This window comes from Diospyros lotus, chromosome 3 (genome assembly GCF_014633365.1).
Source record: "Diospyros lotus cultivar Yz01 chromosome 3, ASM1463336v1, whole genome shotgun sequence".
NCBI classification, from domain to species: Eukaryota; Viridiplantae; Streptophyta; class Magnoliopsida; order Ericales; family Ebenaceae; genus Diospyros; species Diospyros lotus.
The window spans coordinates 12,002,000-12,022,196 of NC_068340.1; the positions used below are offsets into that span (position 1 = coordinate 12,002,000).

At 36.8% G+C, this 20,197-nt stretch overlaps 1 non-coding gene across 1 annotated transcript; it reads right to left on the reverse strand.

Moving 5' to 3' along the window:
* Window positions 1-20,067: 20,067 nt before the first annotated feature.
* On the reverse strand, window positions 20,068-20,140 carry TRNAK-UUU (transfer RNA lysine (anticodon UUU)). The gene has a single exon. It is a non-coding gene; the product is annotated as a tRNA-Lys (tRNA).
* Between the last annotated feature and the right edge of the window lie 57 nt (window positions 20,141-20,197).

The window sequence follows — 20,197 nt, forward strand, 5'->3', positions numbered from 1 at the left end:
TACTTCTTTGAAGTTCGTCATTTCTTCATTTTAGCTCCTCGTAGTTCTGCCTGAGTTGTTTATAGCTTATCAGTGGGACTATGGTGGTGCTACCCTCGAGGGTCCAGGATGGCCTGAAGTAGCCATCGATTTTCTCCTCAAGAGCGAATATTGCCCAAGGGAATTCTACTCCCGAATTATCGGTGCCATAGGTGGAATGGTGCATCCCTGCCATACAATATGCCCCATAAGTTCAACGAGGTGCACTTTTCCTTTCTCAGATGGTCCCATGCCACCTATTCTAGCAGCTGGGCTTTCCCCTAGATGAGGAACATCTCCCAAATGAACCTCTTCGTTCATGTTGGCTTCTGAAGGCTGGGATGCCAGGAGGTGGACCTGGCTAGGGTTGCTCATGGCACCAGTCTAGGTTTGAGCGCTTCTCTGTCTGATTAGGTAGGTTGCCTAGACCAACAGATCATGTTGTCCTTACCAGCTTGTATTGACTTTTAGTTGCACTTCTCACAAATGGTGTCAAATTGTTATTGCCAAAATGCAACAATCAGAATTTGTAACATGGGATGAGTCAGCCGAGAGGATTAAAATGTTTGAGAGGAATAGTTGTCCAAGAGGATCTAGGCGATCAAGAGGAATAGTTATCCTAGATGATCAAGGTAGCTGAAAGAGTTAGTTGCCCAAGAGGATTAGTTGGCTTAGAGAGATAGGATTCGAAATGGATGTCTCTTGGGATGAAGGCTTCTAAGAAGAATTGAGGTTCTTTCGTGAAGGAGGTCTACGACTTCTGAGAAGATCAAGATTCCTCCGAGAAAGTGCGCCTGCAGCTGCCGAAGAGAGTTGGAAGTCTCTCGGGTAAGATGTCCAAAGTCTCTCGAGCAAGATGTTATGGGCGGCCGGAAAGCACTGTAACCCTCGCGAGGAGGAGTGATGCTCCGATTGGTTCTTTTGCTTCACTGCTAATACCAACAAAAAGTGTTAGAAGTCTCGCCGGGAATGCTCACCTGCGATGACCCTCCAATACTTGAGTCAGTAGTTGAAGTAAACAATTACCCAAGAGAAACAATAAGAATTGCAATCAGTGTCTAGATTTTACCGAATGTGGAAGTTCTTTTTTGAGTCTTATCGTTGAGTATTTATAGGGCACGATTCCCGAGGATGTCAAGGGACACATGTGACATACCCCCTATAATAAAGTGTATTCTTAAGTACTTGAGATGAACTAAGAATTTGTTACTAGTTTATGGAAAAGGTAATTGTAACATCCCGCATCGAGCGATAGGAAGGACCGGATCAACTTATCCTAATGGGCCTACGAGAATTTCCCAGGGGTCACCCATCCTTGAGCTACCCTAGCTTAAGCATGCTTAACCCGAGAGTTCTTTATCCATATTCAGCTCAAAAGGTATCTAGCTGGTGTTGTTTATTTTCTTATTATTCTCGATATATACACTATCTTCTCTAGAGTCCCTTCTTGGACCTAAAATTGGGCTCTCTGGGTATTACATTCTCCCTCCCTTGAGTACATGGTATCCTCATCATGTGACCTTACAACTGGTCTCAGATCTTCTCCCCTTTTAGGGGCTGCCATCCTTAAAGCCTACTAGGAGTCGCTCCTTGTTCAAGCCCTCGCGCCCCGACGCCACTCCCTGTCCTCATCAGACCACCTTCTCCAAAGGTTGGCTCTGATACCTCCTATAACATCTCGCATCGAGTGATAGGAAGTACCGGATCAATTTACCCTGATGGGCCTACACGAACTTCCCAAGGGTCACCCATCCTTGAGCTATGATGGCTTAAACACGCTTAACCTAGGAGTTATTTATCCACATTCAGCCCAAAAGATATTCCACTGGTGTTGTTTCCTTCCTTACTATTTTCGATATATATACTAGCTTCTCTAGAGTCCCTTCTTGGACCTAACCTTAGGCTCTCAATGTTATCCCCGTGTTAACGGATTCACTAATTTACATTTCCAATCTAACATGGATGATAGAAAGTATACATCCAGGTTTGTATTTATCTGTAATGGAGGAGCAATTAGTTAGAAGAGTTCCAAGTAAGAAATAACAGCTAACTCCAGCACGAAAGCCAAATATATTGTTGTATGTGATGCTGTTAAAAAGGTTGTTTGGATAAGGAAGTTCGTTGTAAACTAGAAGTGGTTCTAACTATTGAGTTATAGATATCCTTATATTGTGACAACAATGGGGCTATTACACAAGCTAAGGAACCAAGGTCTCACCAGAAATTCAAACATATAGAGCGGGCTTCCATTTAATCCGAGAAATCATCACACATGGAGATGTGCAGCTGCAAAAGATTGTGTCATTAGAGAATGTCGCGGACCCACTCATCAAAGCACTATCACAGGCTCATTTTAATTGGCACCTTGAAAGGATGGGTATTAGATACTAGGCAATAATGCAATAAGAACCTATGAATTAGCATTAGGGCAAGTGGGGGATTGTTAGAGTTAGTGCCCTAATGCTAGAATTAAATGACATTTGGCATATGTATATTGGGACTAATAATGTATATCTTGCAAATTTAACAAAATGCATTTGTGTATTTTATGGTCATATCTTCATTCATACCTCTCCAATTTATATATGAATGAGTCCCTAGATTTCCTAATAAAGGTCTTATTCTTAAGCTATTAGAATATGTGACAAAGACCCTTGAATTTAAGATTTCTTAAAGTGATTCCTAGTCCTTAGATTTCTCATGAAAGGAATATGATTAATCGACTATGGACTAGCATATAGGTTACTACATTTGATTAGTATGAGATGCTAATGATAAAGGATGGTGAGTCACATACTATAATTCATTAGATGAATATAGTAAACATGTGGGTAAATGGTAGTTAAACATCTACTGAATGTGATGTAAGTAACAAATCACATGCCTGAGAGGATTAATGATTTGTTACTAGCTTCGATTGTGAACTGGTCCTTAGACTGGAGGCAACACACAATTATCTTGTATGTTGATGTCAAAGATTTGTCATTGTGCAAAACCACCTGTAAATTGTGGTGGGAATGTTTTCTATGCGATCTCTGTACAATAACGTATAGAACCAGGTGATTGCTAATAAGATCCATTGACCTCTAGCATGAGGTAAACATCTTATGTGATCAGTTATGGCTTGTGATTGTTTAAACCCCTAACTACTTATCACAAGCAGTAAGATGCAAAAATGTCATGCGGGGGATGTGTGAGGAGAAGATGAGTGTTGCTCTAGGGTTGTTGCTTGACTTAGGTAATCTTTGCTTGTTTGGACATGTCCCCCAAAACTGAAGAGTTTGTGGCTATTTATGGGCATCAGTGAGAGATAAGGACACATGGCATGCACATGCAAGGGTGCGATGCTCTTTCTTGAGAAAAGGTGATGCATCTCTCTCGTATGTGGTGTTGCCTTGGGGTTAAGCTCGAAAAGGCTTTTAGGAGAAACCACCTCCTCCCCCATGGGGAAAGACCCATGGAAGTAAGTGGGATTAGAACAGGCTAGTCGCATCACGAGGCAATGCAAGATAATGCAAGCAGTGGACATATCTCCCTAGACTCCACCAAGAGCATAGCTCAACCAGGGGAATCATACGGGTCCAAGAAGCTGGTCTTGGAAAATGATAAGCGATTAAGGGCTTTCTCAGGGAACAGATACTCTAACCCTAAGAAGGTCTCTCACCAAAGGGATTTCCTTCTCCGGGATTGCTAATGCACTGGCTACTTCATAAGGACTCTCCTAGTAGGCTATGCCACAACAATATGCACATATGTATATAAGTTTTTGTCTTTAATTTGAAATATTTCAAATTTTGGAGACAAAAACATGTGTAACAATATCCTTCATGGTGCACTTAATGTTGAATGACAGTTGTTTACTCTAGAAAAGCTAGTTTCAAATAATATTTCGAAACTTCAAGAAGGTAGTTTTTTAGCAAATGTTTTCGAGCTTATAAATACCAGCTTTGTAGACTTGAAAAATAAAGAATGTTTCCAACTATCTAGAGACTTTTACAAGAAAGAAAAAACTCAAAAAGGTTCTTAAGCTCAAAAAGTATCCAAAGGTTTTCCAAGAAGGTTCTTCATTGATCCATTTTTGCATCATTTGAAAAAATAAGATCGGTCATTTGATCTTGATATAGATTTATTTGTTCTCTATGTTTTGTATTTAAGATACACATAAGTGTGTAACTTATTTATTCTTGTGTCAAAGGTTTGTGGTTGAGTCTTAGAAAAACTACTTAGTATTTTGTAAAAGTTTTGAGATGAAAACATGAAAACCTTTTATTTGCTTTGTGTTAATAGTGAAAATATATCTCCACAAAGAAAAATTTGAAGAAAGTGGAGTAGGATAGAGCTGAATCATTATAAATCTTTATATATCACCGATTGATTTATTTATTTTTTTTACATGTTTCAAGCAAAAATCATCATAAAACTTCATGAAATCAAGTTTTAAAAAATCTAAGAATATTAATTCAATTATTTTCTATTATTATGTACTAAAATTATTTATTTCACAAGCAATGAGATCATGTAACATCAAAGTTTGAAGTTTAACATTTAAAGTTTTGAAATAATATAATTGAAGTTTCTTTTCTTTCAAAGTTTTGAAACTTCATTAAAATTTTGAAAAGTGCAAATTTCTACAAATCTTCCAATTCACCATTGTTGTAGCATAGCCCCTGGGATAGTTTCCTTCAGATAAGTCCCCAAAAAGATCCTTGAAAAGTGTGTCAGTGGCTAACCAATGGTTTTACCGGGTGTCGCCCTTCGGAGCCAAGGGAAAAGCCAAAGTTATTAATAAATAGAATAAAATAAGAAAAGTGGGAAAAAGGAGCAAGGCGGCCAACCCTATAAGTAGGGCACCCAAGGCCTTGTTGGGGGTTCTTTTGCCCACCAAAGGAGGCACACGCCCGTTGCAACCATGCTCGAAAACTCTTCCATGCTTCGCCCAGCTATGCGGCCCCAAAGGCTCATTAGCACGCCTGTCTGCGCATGCGCATCCGCACGCGGGTCACCCGAAGACCCAAGTGCAACCCCAAAAACTCATCTGAGTCTTCTAGAGACCCAGGCCCTAAAGATCTAAGTCATTTGGAGACCCAACCTCGAAGACCCATCCGCTGCCTAAGTCGTACCCATGCCAAGCCATGTATGACCCCATACCGCGCCCAACCAGCCTTCATACGCCCATGTGCGCCATGAGTGCCCCATGCCACACCCATGTCATTCTGAGTACACCCCATGCATCCCTTACCACACACCATCTGTGCCCTTACAAACCCAAGCATCCTTTTACCTTGCCTCGTACCGTGCCACGAGCATCTCCTTCACTTGTACCTGCAGATAACCCTCTTGGGCATCCGTTTAAGCATTCAGTTAAGTCCTGTGACCTCCCGGGTCACCCAAAGAGCCCCAAGATCTCACCCCTTGTCGCCTCATAGCGATCAGGACAGCTTTGTAAGGATGTCCTTCCTCCCAAGACCCTTCTCCGGGGGGCAGTTTCTTACCAAGGTCCTCTATGCATGCCTAACCCCGAGGCCTCCAAGTGCAGCAAAAGAGCCTCACACTCCTTACATCTTCATGTCACATGCCAACCATGTGTCCCAGTCACACCATCCTAGCTGCACAATCTCTCTCTATCTTTCTGTATCACTCGCATAAGGAGTCCATCTACACGATCCACTCATACTGCTCACTTGTGCACCTCCTCACAATGCATACTACATCATACTATATTCTTACTTCTATATGACCTACACTGACTTAGGCATCAAAGGGCCCGCACGGGAGCAAGCCCCTTAACTATCTTTTTTCTTGCAGATTGTTCCTCTAGTTCTCCGCCTTTCTGCTCCCCCAATTAGCCAGTCGAGCCCCTGGTTACCAGTCTCCTCCGGTGGTTCCCAACCTCTTCCTTCTCACCTAGACTCTGCTAAGTTGTTCCCTAAGACACATAAATTTAATTTTTGTATCTGTGTAACAATATTTTGGCATCATCTATGGAAATTGAGCAAAAATTCAGCCTCCATGATGAGAAAGGCAAGGTCAATTCACATTAAAGTATTGCTTCAACTCAAGGATACACTAAGGCAGCTGGACTTCACCTTACAGATTCTTTTGAACAACATCTCAATGCTTCAGCATCTTTATATTATGGTTTTTTTTATCATCTAACATGCATATTCTAGTTTTCTGGTATTCTGGTGTTTTGACATCCTCACATACTGATCGCGAATGTAGGCTTCGGCTGAATAGTGTGAACAAAAGCTCATATATCTCCTGACTACGAACGAAGGTTTTTCCCTAGTTGTGTTAGTGAAAGCATATATATATATATATCTAGCCATCATCATCTTCTAAGCTAGCTGCATGGATCTTGTCTTAATAAATATACAACTCTCTCTCTCTTACAGAGCCTATGGTCTTTCTATGGCATATGTGGATGACCATGACCTCCAAAGGATGATGGAGACATGTCATTCTCCCTCGATGAGATTCTTATGCATCCAACTTTTCTTAAACTCTGCACCTCTTTCCTGAATGTATTAACCTATCCACCTTGTTGCAAATTGCGAACGTAGGTGAAATGCACCAAACTACTTGAACAAAAACATATTTACTGAAAATCATAGTGGACAGTGGCGTAACTACAAAAAAATTGATTTTTTGCGACGGTTTTTTTACGATGGTTTTAAAAACTGCCGCAAAACATGGTATTTTGCAGCGATTTTGAAACCGCCGCAAAATATGATTTTTGCGGCGATTTCATAAAATTGCCGCTAAATGCAAAAAAAAATGCCGCTAAATGCCTATTTTTTTGTAGTGCGTGTGCATGTCCAATCCTTACTAGTAACTTGTACTTTCATGTTCTACTTGTCTGCCTTGTCTTGCAACAACGCAACATTGTAGGGAAAATAAACTAAGGACCAAGCTCGAACTGCACTAGGGAATTTTTTCCGCCAAAATAAGTATGGGTATATCAATTTACCCACACATAATAAATGTGGATAATGTAACGAGCTTATCTAATTTAATTACCCACACATATTACTATTATGTGTGGGTAAATACCTATGTATAATATGTGTGGATAATTTATGTATGGGTAAAACCCTCAAATTCTTGCAATGTAGGTAATCCTTTAGGCTTGTTAACCTTGACTTAAAGGTACATCTTACGATATAATTTTCTAAGCCTACATATCAACGTGGGTGCTTGCGTTATATCAGATTTCTTATTTGCACCTCACACTTTGGTCCTCAAGATAAGTCGATCTCCCCCTATATCGTCATACTAGGGAGCCAAGTTTTTCTATGTGTATAGATAACAGGAAGATGCAAGCATCCTTGCGGTCGAATTTTGACCCTTTGTGTACGACTATAATTGTGAAGTGAGGAATCACTCGCATACGCTAGTGTGTATCTCAATCTTGCACCTAAAAGCAACTCGTTCCCCCACATCTTTGAAACTAAGGAGCAAGTATCTATCTACACGCTAGCCTAGGATGGCACATTACCCTCAATGATACTTCAACTCCTTCTACCAATTCTCATAGTTGTTGGATTTCTCGAAAACATGGAAAAAAGGCAAACGCATATGTGTCTTACACCATAGTGATATTCTCTCTAATTGCGGACGTAGGCGAAACGCTGAACTGCGAAAATAAAATATTGATATAGATATTCTCTCTCTAATTGCGAACGTAGGCATTACGCTAAATCGCAAAAATAAAATATTGGAGCTTTTCCTCTAGTTACAGACGTAAGCATTACACCGAACCGCCAAAATAAAATACGAATATTCTTTCTAGTTGCGAACGTAGGCATTACACCGAACTATTGAAAAAAGAAGTATATTCTCTCTAGGTGCGAACATAAGCGTTGCGTCGAACTGTCAAGACAAAATATGGATATTCTTTTCGATTGTGCACGTAGGCATTGCACCGAATCACGAAAACAAAATAGGCGCGGATGTAGGCACTAGGTCCAACCACAACACCAAAATAGAGCACTCAAATGCATACCCCATGCCATTAGGTAAGGCCCACATCCTTCCACCTAAAAATTCTCTTTCTTACTTCAGTTGTCGGGTAGCACCCACGAGACAGTTCAATTTGTCTTTGGACGCAAAGATGAGGGTGGCGCCCCTTCCAAATTACTGATCTCTACTCTACAGATATATGCATGTTAGTGGAAGGAATAGGGTTTAGGAAACATTTCTTTTATGCAAGACTACTAGTACTCACCCCCTCCACTACATTAGGGCGCCAATGTTGTGTTCTAACTCCCTATTAACCAGACCTTTCTATAGGGGGACTCTATGGGTTATGGCATCCTCCTCCCCCCTCCCCCAATTCTATGAATAGCGTTGAATAGACCGGGGAATAGAACAACGACCAAGCTACGAACGAGACCTATGAGTTTAAGGCAGTCAGGGGACTCTAGCACATTCATAACCCTTAGTTGTAGGTGGCGACAATGGTACCCCCGCTGACTTCGCATGCTAGATGCATAACAAAGCTCCATATCTTATTCATATTTTGGATCCTTATCGGGATTCTATATCTTATTGGGTACTTGTCAAATAAATATATATCTCACAGTACCTCGATAGGACATTATCACTCTCACAATCATTTCATACTTCCATAATTTTCATAATTTTATATATGCAACTATTTTACACCCCACAAGTTGGTAAAGTAGGTCAAGGAGATGCTTTGGACCACCCCGAATAAGGACACGATGACTATCGGCGTACCACTCCCTAAGCTTGGTGACCGATTTGCTCAACCTTGGCTTTGCTACCCTATCGGGGTTAGTACGCCATGAGCGAGGGGCGTTCCATACACCATTCGATAGCTGGACCAAAAAGCATCAAGAGTCAAAGGAACCTTCCCTAGGAGAAGAATCTATGAAGAGACGATCCTCCCATCGAGTTCAGTGAAGAGTATACATGTGGTAGCACTCTTTCACCAAGCGTAGGTGAAAGAAGCAGAAGAGGAAGTCTATAGAGGGGGTTACGCTAGTTTCTTGGCAGAGCACAAAGAAGCCAACTAGCTGGGCCTAGCCATTAGGATGTAGCTAGCCCGGAGCTAGCCCATTGTATCAAAGGAATTTGAGGCTAAAGTCGTGGAAAGGAAGATGAAAACTAGCCTCGTGGACACTCATTTGCCCCTCCTAAACATCGAATGCACAATTTTCTTTAAGAAGGGGGAGCCTAGTGTAGTAATTATAGGTAATCCTAAAGTTCCGGTAAAGGAGGGCAACATTGTCCTTAGTCATACAAGAATGCTTACCCTTCAAAAGAGAATGAGCCCCTCAGAATCGATGTCATGGTGATAAATCTTTCCACTCACTATAGTGGTAAAGAAGAAAGGGATGAAATAAAAGAAGGAGAAAAGGTTAGACTGAGCGAGCCTTAGGAGAAGGGGAAAATTTTGGAAAGAAGTATCCTTTTGGAAAGAAAAGGTATTCTGGAAATAAAATCCTTTCGGAAAGAAATTTTCTACATGACGAATGCCCTTTCAAAAAGGAAAAGGAAATGTCTTTCGAAAGTAAGATTAACGGAAGTAGTAGGACATTCCTTTCGGAAAGAGCAGTGTTAACACGAAGACAAAGACCAAGGGAGAAATTCCTTTCGGAAAGGCATTACAGAGGAAGGAAAGTAAAGAAATTTCTTTTGGAAAGAAACCACCTACCGAGAAGATTGTTTCGCAAAGAAAATATGAGAGATGAGAATTCTTTCGGAAGTGATGGAAAAGAAAAATTCTTTCAAAAAGAATTTCTTTCAAAAGTCAAAACCTCTCTCGAAAAAAGACAAGCATAAAGTGATTACCGCAACAAACGCCTCAATTTATAGTAGCCCTTTGGAAAGTGAAGCATCTTCGAATGCGAGAAATGTCTCGGAAAGCGCGTCTTTCCGAATCTTTGTAGTGAAAAAATCAAAATTACTCTTCATTTTTTACTTAAAAGTATGAAAATAAAGAGTGTGGGCAATTGTGGTACCCCGAGATCAGAAAGCGAAGGAGGTTCTTTCAAAAAGGTCTTTCTGAAGGGCAATGGTTCTTTCAGAAAGGTTTCTTTCGAAAAGAACCCATCTTTCAAAAAGAACCCTTTCGAAAATGAGGTGTATCTTTCTTTCCAAAATAAAACATATCCAATCGACATGTGTCCCCCAGATCCATTGGCATATGTAATCGAGATAAGCCCTATAAAAGCAAAGCTACAACACTCAGAAAAGGACTTTCGGTAATCATCTGCCATCCTAACTTTTCTTTTTGAATCTTTAGTTTTCCTTTAGTAATACATTTTCTCTCAGTAACTAACTTAAGCATCAAAGGGTCTTCGTAGGTGGAAATCCCCCACAAGCCTTCTGACCTTTCGTTGGTTGTTCGTAGTTCTCTTCGAAAGCCTGCCTCATCGTCCTTTCTGAGAGAGGTCCCAAACTCTCTCCAAAATCCTTTTACCTTTCTTTCTGAGAGAGGTTCCCAACTCTCTTCGAAAGCCTTTTACCTTCCTTTTCGAGAAGGGCACCAACAAATCTTTTCAGAAAGACCCATTTGGGAAGCCCCAGATCCTTTCGGAAAGACCCCTTCAGGAAGCCGCAAATCCTTTCGGAAAGACCTTTTTGGGAAACCCTAAATCATTTTTGGAAAGACCTTTGAGAAGCCCCAAGTTCTTTCAGAAAGAGCCCTTCAGGAAACCCTAGATCCTTTCGAAAAGACCCCTTCAAGAAGCCGCGACCTTTGGCTGGCCGACTCCTAGCGATACCGGAATCTTTCATTGCAGTTTTTCCCGGTTCATAGAAATTCTAATTGTTGTATTTTTGGAAACAACAATTACTAAGTACAATTGGAAGATATGGGAATAATCAGATGTTTCCTATATCTTGGGCTATGGTTGAGGGGGGAAATGAGAACAGTTGGAGATGATTTTTGGAGCATTTGTTTGGGGACATTAACATTGTTGATGGACTTGGCCTAACACTTGTTAGTGATCAATGGAATGGTCTTTCCAAAGCAATCAAGGATCTTATACCTCATGCAAAGCACATAAATTGTGCAAGGCATAGTTATGCCAACTGGAAAAGGTTACACAAGGGGCAAGAATTTAAGTCATTGTTTTGCAAAGTAATTAATCCAACCCATGAGGCAGTTGTTTTAATTGCGTGCAAGAATTGCAAGTGTTAGATGCCACTGCACATGATGATTTTATGAAGTAGAATCCAAATAGTTTTTGCAGGACATTCATCAATACTTAGCCCAAATGTGATGTTATCACTTCCAACTTAGCTGAAACCTTCAACGGTTATTATATGCAAGGCCAAATGCTTGACGATTATAAACATGTTAGAAGGGATCCAAACATCTTTAATGGAAAGAATGTATGAAACAAAGGAGATGATGAATAACTGTTCAGATGAAATTTGTCCACAGATTAGGGATATGTTGGAAAAAACAAAGCTGGGGACAAGGTATTGCATTGTGAAACTTATTGTGGGGAATAAGTTCCAAGTTGGCACAGGGGACAAAGGTTATGTGGTCAGTCTAGATCAACAGACTTGCTCTTGTAGACAATGGGACTTGAGTGGCATCCTATGTTCCCATGCATTAGCCTGTATATACTTCATGAAGTATGATCCAGTTGCTTATGTAGATCTGTATTATAGCAAATTAGAATACTTTAAGGCATACCAGAATTGAATGGGTTAAAGATGTGGCCAAGGATTGATGTTGCTCCTATATTACCCCAACCATATAAGAAAATGTCTAGCAAACCAAAAAAGAATTGAAAGATGGATGATGTTAAAGCTAAAGAAAGAAATTGTGTGGCCGGTCGACAAGGCGTGCAAATGACATGCCAACACTACTTGAAAATTGGCCACAATAAGAGGGGTTTCCCAAATAAGGACAAGGCAGCAGCACCTAGACCTCTCAAGTTATGAATGTCTAATTACACTTATCCATTTTAGATAATTTAAGTTGTTTTTTTGTTTACACTAATATTATCCCATTATAGGCTAAGAGAGGCAGACCACGTGCCACAACCACTGCCTTAACAAGTGTCAAATCTCGTGCCTCAGCAACTACCACAACCAGTACCTCAACAAGTGCCCCAGCAACTACCATAACCAAAGCTTCAAGAAGTGCCCCAGCAATTGCCATAGCGAGTACCTCAACAACTACCACAGCCAATGCCTCAGCAACTACCCCAGCAATTGTCTCGACAACCACCCTAGCAATGGCTTCTACAAGTGCCTCAGCAAGGCAAATGGCAAGAGATAAAAGAAAGGTATATTTTTAAAACTGTGTATATTAAAAAGGCAAATGGAAAAATATGTTTACATATATTTAAATTGTGTGTGCTTTATCTATATATAGGCAAGACAAGGTTACGGAGTGATGTTCTCATCTGAATCAAAGAATTTTTATGCAAGGGTACATACTTTGATTTATTTTTGTTCTTTATTTTAAGCTTGCCCATGTAATTCTATGAATGTGTATTGGTCACGTACTTTTTTTCCTCATTTAGATGCCAGGGAAAAAATGAACTAGATATGTTTGTGGACCTGCATTAACATTTGCAGCGGCAACGAATCTATTGAACTCCCAACAGTAGAAAAGTCAAGCAACTAGTAGATCACAACCAATGGCTTCTCAAGTTAAATCTGAGCCATTCAGGCCACCATCAGTAGGGCAATCTAAAGAGACATCATCAATTATGCATAAGTCAATTGCATCACAAGTTGCTACACCTAGAAAAACAAGAAGACCACGAAAAGATCCGTAGTGAGTCATTGAAAGTTGGACTCTACTAATTTTATAATTTAGGATGTGTAATTTGGAACGATTGATATACATTTGGTGTTAGAGATTTGGATGTGTTGGAGAATTGGACGTGTAATTTGATTTTCTAATTGCTTGTGTCAATTATGTAATTTGGGATGTGTTAAAGATTTGGAGGTGTTGGAGATTTGGATGTGTTGTTGGAGAATTGGACGTTTTATGTAATTTGGACGTGCATTTTCTTATGTTATGTAGTTCATTCAAGCAGGATTTGACATTCATGGATGATGGTTACATGTTATTTGCTTGTGTTATGTAACATTATTTTCAATGTTTATGTCTCAGATTGACTCATATATTACGTACAAGTCTTCAATCAAGTTGTTTTGGTTCTTCCCAAATTTTAAACGTGCCAGAGTAATTGTCTATGCATTGTGCAAATTGAATTAAAATGTGAAGCTTGTTTTTCTAACTAAGAGATGGTAGTTTGTTTATAAATATGAAATATCTTGTTGGTTCCTAATGATAGCTAATATATCCCAAGAGGGGCAGTGAATTGGGATTTGTATAACTTTTTGATAATTTAAAACTTTAATTGATGGTAGAAAACTAGGTTTCGAAATATAGGCTATATGTTTTGAAATAAACCTTTATGTTAAGTAGGTTTCGAAACCTACTATATTGTTTCGAAATATATCTCACTGTTTTGCATGTTTCATAATATGAAATATATATTTTGAAATCTACTTTACTGTTTTGCTTGAATCAAAATCTTTTACCTTGTATGTCAAAATAACGATCTTTGGAAAAGATGATTTATATAATTAAGAGTATACCAAAAGTGTTTGTATATCAAAGATATGTTTGTATGTATGTGTATAAACTTATGCTCAAGAAAAACTATTTTAGCCTTTGATAACAAATCTTATGAAGTCATGTGTAATAGGCAATAATGATAAGTAAAAGCTAAAGAACACTTGCACACAAGATATATAGTGGTTCGGCACCCCGCCTAGTCCACTACCTTCAAGCTTACCCACTTGAAGGATTTTCAATCCCAATCACTTTTTACTAGTGATCACCACAACAAGGGTTTTACCACGATTCACCCTAAAACCTTACAAAGTAAGTTTTTACGAGCTCAACTCAAACCTAGCACCAAGTGAGTTTTTACAAGCTTAACTCAAACCTTACACCAAATGAGTTTTAAGGCTAAACTCAAACCTAGCACCAAGTGAGTTTTTACAAGCTTAACTCAAACCTTACACCAAATGAGTTTTAAGGCTAAACTCAAACCTTTGACACAATGAGTTTTAGGCTCAACTTAAACCTTTACACCACATTGAGTTTTAGACTCAACTCAAACCTTACAATAATCAAGATAATGAAATTTATCTTTACAGCCCAACAAAATTATAGAGATTAAATGCCTTATCACATGGCTATACAAACCTCTTGGTTTGGGAGAGGAGAGCTTGAAGGATGATTCTTTGAATTTCAGCTTGCTTCTCATTTTTACACCACAATGCACATCTAGGAATGGATGAATAGATCTTCTTTGAAAGATTTGTCAAGAAGGATTTAGATCACTTGTCTTGCTTGTGACACTCTATCAATCTCTTCTTGTCTTCAAATACCTGTTATTTATACCAAGAGATAGAAATCTGATTGTTTATAGCCGTTAGAGACAAGACAGAAAAGTAGGTTTCGAAACATACTTAATAGGTTTCGAAACATCACAATTTTGCACATAAATTTCAAAACATATTCCACATGTTTCGAAACATACAACATTTCCAACTGTACTTGCACTTAGAGATAGCATTGAGTGGGAGACATAATCTATTCCCCACTAACATATAATAATGATCTCCACTTCAAATTTGAATTTGAATTTTGCAAATCATGGAGAATGCATTAAAAAATGTTTTGAGAAGCTTTTAGATAAATATTAAAATGCAAAACAAAAAGCATCTCGGATCTCTGCCGACAGAATCATAGGTTTCGAAACATGATATATATGTTTCGAAACATACATCTCTGCAAATGAGGTTTTGAAATATGATATATAGGTTTCGAAACATAGTCCAAAACCTGAAATAAATGCTAATACATAGTTGTTTTGAAATAGCATATATACTTAAAAACATTGAAAACCTTTTCAAAAGGGGTTTCGAAACATGCATAGAAACATGACAGATTTCAGAATGATTTTCTTGAAAGCACAATCCACAACATGTATACATCACAACCTATTTACCTTCCACAGCATGTATACAGATTTCAAAATGTCCACGTTTTATTTTATTTTATATTTTACTTTCTATTTACTTTAATACATAAATGTAAATAAGAAAGTACCCTATTTGGATTCAATAAAAATATCTAGAAAATCAAAATTCAAAACAATAAGAAAGTAGATTTTAGATTTTAGTACAAACTTAAGATTTTGTGATTTTACTACCTCCAAAATATATACTTTCTGTTTAATGAAAATTTTATTAAAAATCATTTTAGCACTAATGAATGTTAGATATAAAAATACTAGGAGATAGTTTTCTAAAAAGAAAACATTTTCTTATATATCTCCTTATAAGGTGTTAATCTTCTAGACTTAGTCAAAATAGAGTTTTGAAATCTTGATACTTGAAATTCATGTGGTTTTCATTTTCACAAAGTAGTACTAGATATTAAAACTGATATATGTTGAAGACCATAATCTTTACTCATGACTTAGAGATTAAACCAATATATGTTTTTCATCATCAAAACTAATATACAAAAAGTACAACAACATATCTTTCTTAAGTAACTATATCTTATGTTCTAAGACTAGCTGTATTATGTTCAGTCAGTACCCATGGATTGTGAAGTCTTCCAAGGTAGATCAACAATTACAATTGAGCACTTGATTGGACAAGTCAAATCGCTAGAGAGAAAAGTTGGGGATTGTATTATTGGTCATGCTAGTAACCTGATTAGTGGTCAATTTTGTAAAAAAAAATTATTATAATTTCACCTTTATTTTGATCTTAAAATTAGTTTAAATTGAATATTAATATGCATTTTGTGATTGCATGCAGATTTAAAATATTAATATAAAAATATATAAAAAATAAAAAAATAAATATTATATATGTAATATATGGATTACATGCTTCACACAATTGAAGGCCCAAGTCCAAAACAATTGAAGGCCCAAGCCCAACACAAGGAAGACCCAACCTAAAACTAAAGGCCCAAGTTGTGGAAGTTTCTTAGATATTTTGTTTATCTTTGTATTTTTAAATTAGATATTTTATTTATTTTTATTATTAAATTAGATATTTTGTATTATTAAATTAGATAATTGTGTTGTCTCCATTGCATCTTGTGGGTTATAAATAGTTCACTTGGTTGCACTTGTATCCATCCAATTTTCCTATAATGAAAGCATAGTTGTGTTCTTAGAATTTCTCTCTCAAATCTTCAACTTTAGTTTCCATATAGTTGTGTTCTGTTATTTTTTTCTTTCTTTTTATTATCCACCGCCTATATGGTTGGTTAAATATTGTCTTTTAAATGCTGTCTTTTAATTTCTGCAATTTTAATTCCTGTCTCTTTATTATCCACTGCCTATATGGTCGATTAAATACTATCTTTTAATTTCTATAATTTTAATTCTCATCTCTTTATTATCCATCGCCTATATGGTCAGTTAAATATTATCTTTTAAATACTGTATTTTAATTCCCGTTATTTAAATTCCTACCAATTTATTTTCAAATGAAGATGAGTAGCTAAATTCAATCTTGGGTTAAGGCAAAGACAGTGTCCAACACTAATGATTCCCAAAGAAAACTGCACTTCAAATGTGTAATATTAATCTGATTTAATTTTAGTGTGCGTATAGTGTATCTTTGAGTTTGGGTTAGAGCATAAGCCTAACTTAGAATTTCCATGCCACTAATGGAGATTGCTAAATCTGGAAATGTTTTCGTACCCAAGCCCAAATAATTAATCTATATCTATAAATTCTATCTATGAAATATAATTCAATTTATGGTAATTACTTTAACTTAGAATTTTCATATCATGTATGGAGATTGCTTAATCAAGAATTATCATTATCTTGAACTAAAATTACTGACAGATCTGCAAAACTTAATTCAGATAAATATTAGTGATTTTTTCTATTAAATTGAGAATTAATTAGTTTTGACACTGAAATTGTCTTGACCCAAGTGCTTTTACTTTTCATTTCGGTTAATTAAAAATACGCATTGATATATTTCATTGCTATTAAATTAGTTCGTGCATATAATTTTCCCATCAAAACAACCAAAAATAATTGATAACCAAATTATTCTGGTGTTCTTATTTTCCTTCCAAAAAAAATCTCCCAGTGAACTGATCCGAAAAATTAGACTTATGTTATACGTACACTCGTGCCCTAGCAAGTATAAACGTCCTACCAATTTTGCATAAAAGAAATAATTAAATAATATAAATTATAAGATGGGGATAAGAGCATTCATAACCTCAATGGTATTAGCATAGTTTTTCTTTATTTATAGTCCAATTATGTTTTATTAATGCACCTTTTCATTGCAAAATATACTGCAAGTAAGTTTATAAAGAGAATAAACTTCTCAAAAACATCAATAAAAAACATTAAATTACTTCCACAAAAATGGTACAGTGACTTAAACCCAACAAAAAACAACCCAACAAAAAACATTACATTACTTATAGAAAATAACGTTACATTGGGCATTCAAAAACACTAACTTTCGTCAACTACAAGTACAACCATTTCGCACTTTTATCTTGCACCATGTTCACCTAACACAACAAGCACAATACCAAAACAATTGATAAAATTCTAATTTTTCTAATAAAAGAATCTCTAATAGCCTTCTCAACTTGCATTTTCTCAATTTTTTTCAGCAACCTAGCTCTTTCTTCCTCTAGCATCTTCATTTTTTTGTTTTTTCTTCATAAGCTTTGCCTCAGCATCTTTCATCTTTGCCTCAACATTCCTTATCTTGGTTTTGAATGTAATCTTAGCCTCTTCTTTCATTGCAATAATGGCTTCCATCATTTCCATCTTGTCATTTATGACATTAAAAACCCCTCTCTCTCTAAAACTTGGCTTCAGCTCCTCATCATACCACTTGAAAAACCCACAATTTTTATCATGCAATATTAAATATTTCACCAAATGTTATAAACAAATAATAATCTTTAAACTTACATTATCTTAAGCAGAGGACAACATAAAAACCTTCTTCCTGGATTCATTCGGGTTTATGAAGTTTGACTACAACATACCAATTGGTGCATAGTGCATACAACCCTATCACTGCAACAGCTACAAGTCACAAAAAATGTGCCAGATTGCTCATTGGATGGCATCTCCCCAATCCTCTTCACAACAATTTAACTCTTATGGATTTGATGATATACCGAGAATAAATGAATATATTCTCAAACATACAGAAAACAATCAAACTATTTAAACATTCTAGCAACATATATTCATACGAATCCATTCTCAACAACAAACAATCAAACTCATCAAACATACTAATAACATATATTCATAAAAATCCATTCTCAAGAATAAACAATCAAACTAATCAAACATACTGACAATATATATTCATCAAAATCCATTATCAAGAATAGAAAAATTTTACTTGCTATTGATGTGTCATGCCTGTGTGGACCATGATTCCCTTGGCTTTGACCTAACTTATGCTTCGTCTCAAAACCCTCACAGCGTAGTCTCCTTTAATTTCTTCCTCCGCATTGTGCTCTTTGTCTCTTATGTTGTCATCCTCAAAATTAAGGAATCTATTGTCTGTGAGCTCTACAAATCACGACCTCAAAACCCTCAATTTCTTCCACCACGTCCTCCTCTTCATCCCTGACGTCTTCGTATCCCAATTGCTTCCTTTTCGACATCATCCTCGCCCTCTGATTCTTCTTTGTGCCTTTCTCTTCCCGTTTCTGCCTAGGTGTCTTCCTCTTCCCATTGCCTCTTCCACAACTCCAATTAGAGTACTTAGGATTTGATTGAGCTAAACCGATCCATTATATAACTCAAATGGGTTAATCGCGATTAACCCATTTATTTTTTATTCATTTTTGTTATTTTTTTTAAATGCTAGTCAACATAGGGCCCACTAAAATTGTCATCGGGCTTGCCAACTAAGCAAAGGCCACAAGCCCCTCCATTCAATTTTGGTCGTGGGCTAAAATTGCACATAATTTGTCCAATCGGTCTCTTTTTGTCAAAATTTAAAACTTTGGATAAAATCCCGAATGCACGATAAGGTTTAGTTTTTTCCTGCAAATAGGCTTTATTTTTTTATTTTTTTTTTTTTTTGAGAGAGAGAAGAGATCCACTATAAAAGAATGTTGTCATTGCAACCCAACATTGAAGAAAGCAATGTTAGGTTAACCCACATGCACATGTGCCATTGTGGAAGAAGATAACTCTTGAAAAAACATCGGGATACTTGAAAAAAAAAGGGTCATTAACCACCAATCACTATCTTTGTTGTGATTGACACTAAAAAAAGATAACAAGAGTAGTCAGGAATCAAATGAGAGGGAATAGATTTGTTATTGAGAGCTAAGAAAATAGAGGGGATAACCTTTCACTCTTTGTTATGGTTAGTGCTGAATTTTATCCTTTTTCATTTTTATTTTTAATTAGAGAGATTAGGAAATTTTGGTTAATTTTAATTTTCACTAGATTTTGTTAGGATAACAAAGGGAAAGTACAAAGACCTATTTGGTTAAAAACAAAATCACATGGGGTGTGTACAAAAGACATAAATTACAGGGGTGTTAGGGCAATTTTTTTTATTATAAAATTAAAACTAAACACAAAATTTGATATATTGTTGAAAAATAAATACAAAATTCTGTATAAGTTCATTATTATAAAATTAAGACAAAATTCAAAAGTTTAACATTTTTTCAATAATTTAATCCTAAATAATTTGATGTTAATTAATGCACTATGGAACAAATAGGGTTTCCTAGCAATTTGGAGAAAGTAGGAGGATTTGCTAAGTTAAAAGCAAATCACAAGGGTGTTTGAGAACAATTCATCCTATTATAATTGAAATTAAACCTTAAATTTTAAATTCTAAACAAAAAATTTAATATACTATTAAAGAAACTAAAACTTAGTTATAAAATTAAGACCGAAATTGGAAATCCTTTGTGTCTCCTTTATAAAAGCAAAACCGCATGAAATTCTTGCGGATTGGGGGCAGAAAGAACGCCGTCTGTGGGAATCGAACCCACGACCACATGGTTAAAAGCCATGCGCTCTACCAGCTGAGCTAAGACGGCTTCGGGGATGGTTGGGCATTAACAAGTATAGGAATTGTAAATGATCTGAAGACTAAT